The following is an 11,386-nucleotide window of genomic DNA, read 5'->3' on the forward strand; positions in this document are numbered from 1 at the left end:
CAAACATAGCTGCAGTACAGGCTGCGCTACATACCAATAATAACCTTGGATCTAGCAGTACAGGAAATCGTGTAGGATGCACCTACAAAGAATTCACTGCCTGCAAACCTTTGGAATTTGATGAAACCGAAGGACTGATCGGATTGAAACGGTGGACCGAGAAGGTCGAATCGGTGTTTGCCATAAGTAAGTGTACTGAAGAGGACAAAGTGAAGTACGCTACGCATACCTTCACAGGTTCTGCGTTAACATGGTGGAATACCTATCTAGAGCAAGTGGGACAAGACGATGCGTACGCACTACCGTGGTCAGCATTCAAGCACTTGATGAACGAGAAGTACCGTCCCAGAATCGAGGTCAATAAGCTCAAGACAGAACTTAGAGGGTTACGAACCCAAGGATTTGATATTACCACGTACGAAAGACGATTCACAGAATTGTGCCTATTGTGTCCGGGAGCATTCGAAGATGAGGAAGAGAAGATCGACGCGTTTGTGAAAGGATTACCGGAAAGAATCCAAGAAGATATAAGTTCACACGAGCCCGCCTCCATACAACAGGCATGTAGAATGGCTTACAAACTAGTGAACCAGATTGAAGAAAGAATTAAAGAACAGACTGCTGAAGAGGCTAATGTGAAGCAAGTCAAAAGAAAGTGGGAGGAAAACGGTGATAAGAATCACCAATACAACAACAACAGCAATTACAACAATAATCGCAACAATTATCCCAACAATCGCAACATCAATCGCAACTACAACAAACGGCCCAACAACAACAACAACAACAACAACAACAACAACAACAACAACAACAACAACAACAACAACAACAACAACAACAACAACAACAACAACAACAACAACAACAACAACAACAACAACAACAACAACAACAACAACAACAACAACAACAACAACAACAACAACAACAACAACAACAACTACAACAATCATCCCAACAACAATAATAACCGCAACAACAACAACAATCAGAAGCAGCTATGCCAAAGGTGTGAAAAGTATCACTCGGGGTTCTGCACCAAATTTTGCAACAAGTGTAAAAGAAATGGTCATAGCGCGGCGAAGTGTGAGGTCTACGGACCAGGGGTTAATAGAACGAAAGGAAAAAATGGTGTCGAAACGAGTAATGGCGGAGCAAGTAGTGTCGGAGCAAGTTATGCCAATGTAGTTTGTTATAAATGTGGAAAACCGGGCCACATTATTAGAAATTGCCCGAACCAGGAGAACACGAATGGACAAGGCTGCGGAAGAGTTTTCAATATTAATGCGGCAGAGGCACAGGAAGACCCGGAGCTTGTTACGGGTACGTTTCTTATTGACAATAAATATGCTTACGTTTTATTTGATTCGGGTGCGGATAGAAGCTATATGAGTAGAGATTTTTGTGCTAAATTAAGTTGTCCATTGACGCCTTTGGATAGTAAATTTTTACTCGAATTAGCAAATGGTAAATTAATTTCAGCAGATAATATATGTCGGAATCGAGAAATTAAACTGGTTAGCGAAACATTTAAGATTGATTTGATACCAGTAGAGTTAGGGAGTTTTGATGTGATAATCGGTATGGACTGGTTGAAAGAAGTGAAAGCAGAGATCGTTTGTTACAAAAATGCAATTCGCATTATACGAGAAAAAGGAAAACCCTTAATGGTGTACGGAGAAAAGGGCAACACGAAGCTACATCTTATTAGTAATTTGAAGGCACAAAAACTAATAAGAAAAGGTTGCTATGCTGTTCTAGCACACGTCGAAAAAGTACAAACTGAAGAAAAGAGCATCAATGATGTTCCCATTGCAAAAGAATTTCCCGATGTATTTCCGAAAGAATTACCGGGATTACCCCCACATCGATCCGTTGAATTTCAAATAGATCTTGTACCAGGAGCTGCACCAATAGCTCGTGCTCCTTACAGACTCGCACCCAGCGAGATGAAAGAACTGCAAAGCCAATTACAAGAACTTTTAGAGCGTGGTTTCATTCGACCAAGCACATCACCGTGGGGAGCTCCTGTTTTGTTTGTCAAGAAGAAAGATGGTACATTCAGGTTGTGTATCGACTACCGAGAGTTGAACAAACTTACCATCAAGAACCGCTACCCACTACCGAGAATCGACGACTTATTTGATCAACTACAAGGCTCGTCTGTTTATTCAAAGATTGACTTACGTTCCGGGTATCATCAAATGCGGGTGAAAGAAGATGATATTCCAAAGACTGCTTTCAGAACACGTTACAGTCATTACGAGTTTATGGTCATGCCGTTTGGTTTAACTAATGCACCAGCTGTGTTCATGGACCTTATGAACCGAGTGTGTGGACCATACCTTGACAAGTTTGTCATTGTTTTCATTGATGACATACTTATTTACTCAAAGAATGACCAAGAACACGGTGAACATTTGAGAAAGGTGTTAGAAGTATTGAGGAAGGAAGAATTGTACGCTAAGTTTTCAAAGTGTGCATTTTGGTTGGAAGAAGTTCAATTCCTCGGTCACATAGTGAACAAAGAAGGTATTAAGGTGGATCCGGCAAAGATAGAAACTGTTGAAAAGTGGGAAACCCCGAAAACTCCAAAACACATACGCCAGTTTTTAGGACTAGCTGGTTACTACAGAAGGTTCATCCAAGACTTTTCCAGAATAGCAAAACCCTTAACTGTATTAACGCATAAAGGGAAGAAATTTGAATGGAATGATGAACAAGAGAAAGCGTTTCAGTTATTGAAGAAAAAGCTAACTACGGCACCTATATTGTCATTGCCTGAAGGGAATGATGATTTTGTGATTTATTGTGACGCATCAAAGAAAGGTCTCGGTTGTGTATTAATGCAACGAACGAAGGTGATTGCTTATGCGTCTAGACAATTGAAGATTCACGAACAAAATTATACGACGCATGATTTGGAATTAGGCGCGGTTGTTTTTACATTAAAGACTTGGAGGGACTACTTATATGGGGTCAAAAGTATTATATATACCGACCAGAAAAGTCTTCAACACATATTTAATCAGAAACAACTGAATATGAGGCAGCGTAGGTGGATTGAATTATTGAATGATTACGACTTTGAGATTCGTTACCACCCGGGGAAGGAAAATGTGGTAGCCGATGCCTTGAGCAGGAAGGACAGAGAACCCATTCGAGTAAAATCTATGAATACAATGATTCATAATAACCTTACTACTCAAATAAAGGAGGCGCAACAAGGAGTTTTAAAAAATGGAAATTTAAAGGATGAAATACCCAAAGGATCGGAGAAGCATCTTAATATTCGGGAAGACGGAACCCGGTATAGGGCTGAAAGGATTTGGGTACCAAAATTTGGAGATATGAGAGAAATGGTACTTACAGAAGCTCATAAAACCAGATACTCAATACATCCTGGAACGGGGAAGATGTACAAGGATCTTAAGAAACATTTTTGGTGGCCGGGTATGAAAGCTGATGTTGCTAAATACGTAGGAGAATGTTTGACGTGTTCTAAGGTCAAAGCTGAGCATCAGAAACCATCAGGTCTACTTCAACAACCCAAAATCCCGGAATGGAAATGGGAAAACATTACCATGGATTTCATCACTAAATTGCCAAGGACTGCAAGTGGTTTTGATACTATTTGGGTAATAGTTAATCGTCTCACCAAATCAGCACACTTCCTGCCAATAAGAGAAGATGACAAGATGGAGAAGTTAGCACGACTGTATTTGAAGGAAGTCGTCTCCAGACATGGAATACCAGTCTCTATTATCTCTGATAGGGATGGCAGATTTATTTCAAGATTCTGGCAGACATTACAGCAAGCATTAGGAACTCGTCTAGACATGAGTACTGCCTATCATCCACAAACTGATGGGCAGAGCGAAAGTACAATACAAACGCTTGAAGACATGCTACGAGCATGTGTTATTGATTTTGGAAACAGTTGGGATCGACATCTACCGTTAGCAGAATTTTCCTACAACAACAGCTACCATTCAAGAATTGAGATGGCGCCGTTTGAAGCACTTTATGGTAGAAAGTGCAGGTCTCCGATTTGTTGGAGTGAAGTGGGGGATAGACAGATTACGGGTCCGGAGATTATACAAGAAACTACCGAGAAGATCATCCAAATTCAACAACGGTTGAAAACCGCCCAATGTCAACAAAAGAGCTACGCTGACATTAAAAGAAAAGATATAGAATTTGAAATTGGAGAGATGGTCATGCTTAAAGTTGCACCTTGGAAAGGTGTTGTTCGATTTGGTAAACGAGGGAAATTAAATCCAAGGTATATTGGACCATTCAAGATTATTGATCGTGTCGGACCAGTAGCTTACCGACTTGAGTTACCTCAACAACTCGCGGCTGTACATAACACTTTCCACATATCGAATTTGAAGAAATGTTTTGCTAAAGAAGATCTCACTATTCCATTAGATGAAATCCAAATCAACGAAAAACTTCAATTCATCGAAGAACCCGTCGAAATAATGGATCGTGAGGTTAAAAGACTTAAGCAAAACAAGATACCAATTGTTAAGGTTCGATGGAATGCTCGTAGAGGACCCGAGTTTACCTGGGAGCGTGAAGATTAGATGAAGAAGAAATACCCGCATCTATTTCCAGAAGATTCGTCAACACCTTCAACAGCTTAAAATTTCGGGACGAAATTTATTTAACGGGTAGGTACTGTAGTGACCCGAACTTTTCCATGTTTATATATATTAATTGAGATTGATATTTACATGATTAAATGTTTCCAACATGTTAAGCAATCAAACTTGTTAAGACTTGATTAATTGAAATATGTTTCATATAAACAATTGACTACCCAAGTTGACCGGTGATTCACGAACGTTAAAACTTGTAAAAACTATATGATGACATATATATGGATATATATATAGTTAACATGATACTATGATAAGTAAACATATCATTAAGTATATTAACAATGAACTACATATGTAAAAACAAGACTACTAACTTAATGATTTTTAAACGAGACATATATGTAACGATTATCGTTGTAAAGACATTTAATGTATATATATCATATTAAGAGATATTCATACATGATAATATCATGATAATATAATAATTTAAAATCTCATTTGATATTATAAACATTGGGTTAACAACATTTAACAAGATCGTTAACCTAAAGGTTTCAAAACAACACTTACATGTAACGACTAACGATGACTTAACGACTCAGTTAAAATGTATATACATGTAGTGTTTTAATATGTATTTATAAACTTTTGAAAGACTTCAAGACACTTATCAAAATACTTCTACTTAACAAAAATGCTTACAATTACATCCTCGTTCAGTTTCATCAACAATTCTACTCGTATGCACCCGTATTCGTACTCGTACAATACACAGCTTTTAGATGTATGTACTATTGGTATATACACTCCAATGATTAGCTCTTAGCAGCCCATATGAGTCACCTAACACAGGTGGGAGCCATCATTTGGCAACTAGCATGAAATATCTCATAAAATTACAAAAATATGAGTAATCATTCATGACTTATTTACATGAAAACAAAATTACATATCCTTTATATCTAATCCATACACCAACAACCAAAAACACCTACAAACACTTTCATTCTTCAATTTTCTTCATCTAATTGATCTCTCTCAAGTTCTATCTTCAAGTTCTAAGTGTTCTTCATATATTCTACAAGTTCTAGTTACATAAAATCAAGAATACTTTCAAGTTTGCTAGCTCACTTCCAATCTTGTAAGGTGATCATCCAACCTCAAGAAATCTTTGTTTCTTACAGTAGGATATCATTCTAATACAAGGTAATAATCATATTCAAACTTTGGTTCAATTTCTATAACTATAACAATTTTATTTCAAGTGATGATCTTACTTGAACTTGTTTTCGTGTCATGATTCTGCTTCAAGAACTTCGAGCCATCCAAGGATCCGTTGAAGCTAGATCCATTTTTCTATTTTCCAGTAGGTTTATCCAAGGAACTTAAGGTAGTAATGATGTTCATAACATCATTCGATTCATACATATAAAGCTATCTTATTCGAAGGTTTAAACTTGTAATCACTAGAACATAGTTTAGTTAATTCTAAACTTGTTCGCAAACAAAAGTTAATCCTTCTAACTTGACTTTTAAAATCAACTAAACACATGTTCTATATCTATATGATATGCTAACTTAATGATTTAAAACCTGGAAACACGAAAAACACCGTAAAACCGGATTTACACCGGGCTGTTTTGGGTTAGTTAATTAAAAACTATGATAAACTTTGATTTAAAAGTTGTTATTCTGAGAAAATGATTTTTATTATGAACATGAAACTATATCCAAAAATTATGGTTAAACTCAAAGTGGAAGTATGTTTTCTAAAATGGTCATCTAGACGTCGTTCTTTCGACTGAAATGACTACCTTTACAAAAACGACTTGTAACTTATTTTTCTGACTATAAACCTATACTTTTTCTGTTTAGATTCATAAAATAGAGTTCAATATGAAACCATAGCAATTTGATTCACTCAAAACGGATTTAAAATGAAGAAGTTATGGGTAAAACAAGATTGGATAATTTTTCTCATTTTAGCTACGTGAAAATTGGTAACAAATCTATTCCAACCATAACTTAATCAACTTGTATTGTATATTATGTAATCTTGAGATACCATAGACACGTATACAATGTTTCAACCTATCATGTCGACACATCTATATATATTTCGGAACAACCATAGACACTCTATATGTGAATGTTGGAGTTAGCTATACAGGGTTGAGGTTGATTCCAAAATATATATAGTTTGAGTTGTGATCAATACTGAGATACGTATACACTGGGTCGTGGATTGATTCAAGATAATATTTATCGATTTATTTATGTACATCTAACCGTGGACAACTAGTTGTAGGTTACTAACGAGGACAGCTGACTTAATAAACTTAAAACATCAAAATATATTAAAAGTGTTGTAAATATATTTTGAACATACTTTGGTATATATGTATATATTGTTATAGGTTCGTGAATCAACCAGTGGCCAAGTCTTACTTCCCGACGAAGTAAAAATCTGTGAAAGTGAGTTATAGTCCCACTTTTAAAATCTAATATTTTTGGGATGAGAATACATGCAGGTTTTATAAATGATTTACAAAATAGACACAAGTACGTGAAACTACATTCTATGGTTGAATTATTGAAATCGAATATGCCCCTTTTTATTAAGTCTGGTAATCTAAGAATTAGGGAACAGACACCCTAATTGACGCGAATCCTAAAGATAGATCTATTGGGCCTAACAAACCCCATCCAAAGTACCGGATGCTTTAGTACTTCGAAATTTATATCATATCCGAAGGGTGTCCCGGAATGATGGGGATATTCTTATATATGCATCTTGTTAATGTCAGTTACCATGTGTTCACCATATGAATGATTTTTATCTCTATGTATGGGATGTGTATTGAAATATGAAATCTTGTGGTCTATTATTATGATTTGATATATATATATATATATAGGTTAAACCTATAACTCACCAACATTTTTGTTGACGTTTTAAGCATGTTTATTCTCAGGTGATTATTAAGAGCTTCCGCTGTCGCATACTTAAATAAGGACGAGATTTGGAGTCCATGCTTGTATGATATTGTGTAAAAACTGCATTCAAGAAACTTAATTTGTTGTAACATATTTGTATTGTAAACCATTATGTAATGGTCGTGTGTAAACAGGATATTTTATATTATCATTATTTGATAATCTACGTAAAGCTTTTTAAACCTTTATTGATGAAATAAAGGTTATGGTTTGTTTTAAAATGAATGCAGTCTTTGAAAAACGTCTCATATAGAGATCAAAACCTCGCAATGAAATCAATTAATATGGAACGTTTTTAATCAATAAGAACGGGACATTTCATTTGGCTTCTCCCTTTAAAGTCCAGGGAAATAACATGAGATATATCTGTTCATCCTCCACTTCTCTTATTTTAAATAGTGTGAAGATCCTATTAAAGGTACGAAGATGTTCATTTGGATCTTCCTTCGGTGCACCACTAAATTGGCATTGATTAGTCACCATATGTAGAATTTGTCCTTTGATTTCATAATCTGGCGCATTAATGTCTGGATGAGTAATTGCGTGACCTTGGCCAGTGCGTTTAGCTCGCATTCGGTCTTCCATACTTAAAGGTTCCAGATTCTCCATGATTGAATTTGTTGAATCTGAATCACTAGAGGATTCTGATTTAATGGTTGGTTCCTCAACAATCTCTGTTTGAATGATTGGTGGTTCCGGAGGAAAAATTAATGGTTCAGGATCTATGAATCGTCCCTGAATATTCTCCGAATTCTCAATTGTGAGGTCGGGTTCAAAAAATGGATTATCGGAAATTTGAATTGGAGTACTTGGTCGACTGGATGACGATTCTAAAGGAAAATCAACGGCGACAATATTTGCTAGATGTCTTGATCTGGTTACAGGTGGTGAACGTCTTGCTCGGTGCATTCACTGAATATCCTATTAGTTTTTAAAAGGAAAGAAAAATTATATAAGTTATCCAATTAATAGACTTTTCTGATTTTGCCCACGTTTCGAATAGCCAAAAGATGCAGCAGAGGGGCCGGATTCGTTTGGTCTCAATATAATTGAGTACTGTTTGGCTCCAATAACCCGGTCCACGTACAAATCCAACTATTACTACGAACCAGAAAATTTTGATGTCTATCAATTTAACCACTTAAAATAAATTTTCGTAATTTTAAGAAATTTAGATAAGAAGTAGAATAAAAATCTATGTCCTAAAACTAGAATAGCGAGAAATAAGAAAGAAAAAGAGCGCGTCGAAAAAGGTCGAAAAAGAAAAGAAAAAGAGCAACTTATAAAATTTTAAAAACACTCGACTAACCCAACCTTATTACTATCACTAACTTAAAATTAAAATTGTAAATTGAGATTACTAATTGAAGTGATAATTGATACATAGGTAAAAGGCGTCGAAAAATAAAAATAAGAAAGTAGCGCGTTGAAACTTAAAAAGGAACTAAAAACTAAAAACTAAAAGTTGCGTCTAAAAATATTAAAGCTTACAAGTAAAACTATATCCCAAATGGCAACAACTTAAAAAGAAACTAAAACTTAAAAAGGCGTCGCAAAATTCTAAAGCACCTAAATCTTAGTCTAAAGAAAAAGCACTTAAGGGATTTTACGAAAAAGCCTAAAATTCTAGATATAAAAATAACTATGGCAAAAATTATATCTTAAAACTAAATACAAGCGAAAAATACAAAAATTACGCTAAAACAATTAAAAAGATACAAAATATAAAAATATATTAAAAGTTGTAAAAATTACAATTTTTATAAAAATATTATTTTGATATTATTTATTTTATAAAACTATTAATTTTATAAATTAATTAAACTAATTAAACTTAAAATACAAATTAAATAAATAAAACTAAATTAATTATTTAAAATACTAACCCTAATTAGGGTTTTAATTAAATAATAATAATAATTATTATTACACCGTAATTAATGCAGTTGGCAGACTAATCAGACGTGTCAGGTGAGCTCATGCGATCGCATGAGTACTATGTTACCCGGCCATGCGATCGCATGGACTAGGGTTTCGGGCCAGACACTGGGCTGCTACAGTACAGGCCGAGAGTTTTTTATTTTTTATTTTTTATTTTTTTTCTTGTTTTGCTGTATTATATTTCTGTTTTATAAATTTATGTAATATATTAATATAAGTTAAAAAAACTTATATTTTTATAAAATAAAGATAAAGAAACTTTTATAGAACTTATAAATTTAACAAACTCTTAAAAATATTTATATTTATATTTTTCTTTTTATATTTTTGAATATATTAAAACGTATTTTTACAAAAGTGTATTTTTTTTATAAAAGTAAACTAAAAATAAAAATCTTTTTTTTTATTTAGCGTTGCACTTCCGGCTTTTAAGCTAGATTTTGTTCCCCGGCAGCGGCGCCAAAAATACTTGATGGTTAAAGCTAAGGGGTATAAAATACTATTAAATTTTACAAGGAAATACTATTAAATACGATACAATTTTACACAAGATATTTATTTATTTAGAGAATGGATATACTTAAACCTTGCTACAATACTTATAGGCAGTGTACCTAATCGTACAGTAGTGTAGTTTTTAGTAAGTCCGGTTCGTTCCACAGGGAAAAAAATCTTTAAACAAAGCTTAACGCTATATTAGTTTTATTTTATAAAAATACAAATATATATATAAGTAATATTATTATTGTAAAAAGGGGGGTTTTTACCGTTTAATGACCGGTTTGTCGATTTTAAAAGCTTAAGTCGCAGTTAAAACCAAATGTAAAATATTAAAAATAAATACAAGACTTAATTTAAAGCGTAAAGTAAATAACGATAATGAAATTGCGATAAATAAAAGTGCGATAAAATAAACTTGCGATAATTAAAAAGTACGATAATTAAAAGTGCAATTAAATACAATAACAATAAATAAAAGTGCGATAATTAGAAGTGCAATTAAATATAAAATAAAGGAAATTAAATATGAAATAAAAGAATTATGCTTATTTAAACTTCTGTAATCATGATGTTTGACGTGTTGATTTTAGTTTTATGCCCATGGGTTAATTGTCCTTTATCCTGGATTATTTAATATGTCTGTCTGTTTTTGTCCATAACAGTCCATCAGTCATAAATATAAAGTGCGAGTATCCTCGTCAGATTATCCTTATACCCGAAGTTAAATATTCCAACTAATTGGGGACTTAAACTGTAACAAGGTTTTATTACTTTGTTTAATAATTACACCAGGATATCGACTGCGTGTAACCCAAGGTTTTAATACTTTGTTATCAATTATGCCAAGTGTCCTTGTACATAATTTCACCCCTGTTTTAATAATTCTAGTGACTATTAATCCATTCCCGTGTCCGGTTAAATGAACGATTATTCGTACATATAAATACCCAGCCCATCGTGTCCGATTGAGTGTATATGGTTATTTATAGGGACGTCCAATTGTAAATCTTTATATTAAAATTAACAAACTATCATTTATAAAGCCCATTAATAGCCCATAGTCTAATTTCCACAAGTATCGTTCTTTTGTCCAAACCCCAATTATGGTACAAAGCCCAATTACCCAAATTTAGTAATTAGCCCAACATTATGATTACTTCGGATTAAATAAGCATAATAATAACTTAGCTACGAGACATTAAATTAAAAAGGTTGAACATAACTTACAATGATTAAAAATAGCGTAGCTCTACACGGACATAATTTCGACTTACACCCTTACAACATTCGCTAACATACCCTTATTATTAGGATTTAAAATTAAAATTAAA

The sequence above is a fragment of the Rutidosis leptorrhynchoides genome, chromosome 6 (assembly GCF_046630445.1).
Source record: "Rutidosis leptorrhynchoides isolate AG116_Rl617_1_P2 chromosome 6, CSIRO_AGI_Rlap_v1, whole genome shotgun sequence".
In the NCBI taxonomy this organism is placed as follows: Eukaryota; Viridiplantae; Streptophyta; class Magnoliopsida; order Asterales; family Asteraceae; genus Rutidosis; species Rutidosis leptorrhynchoides.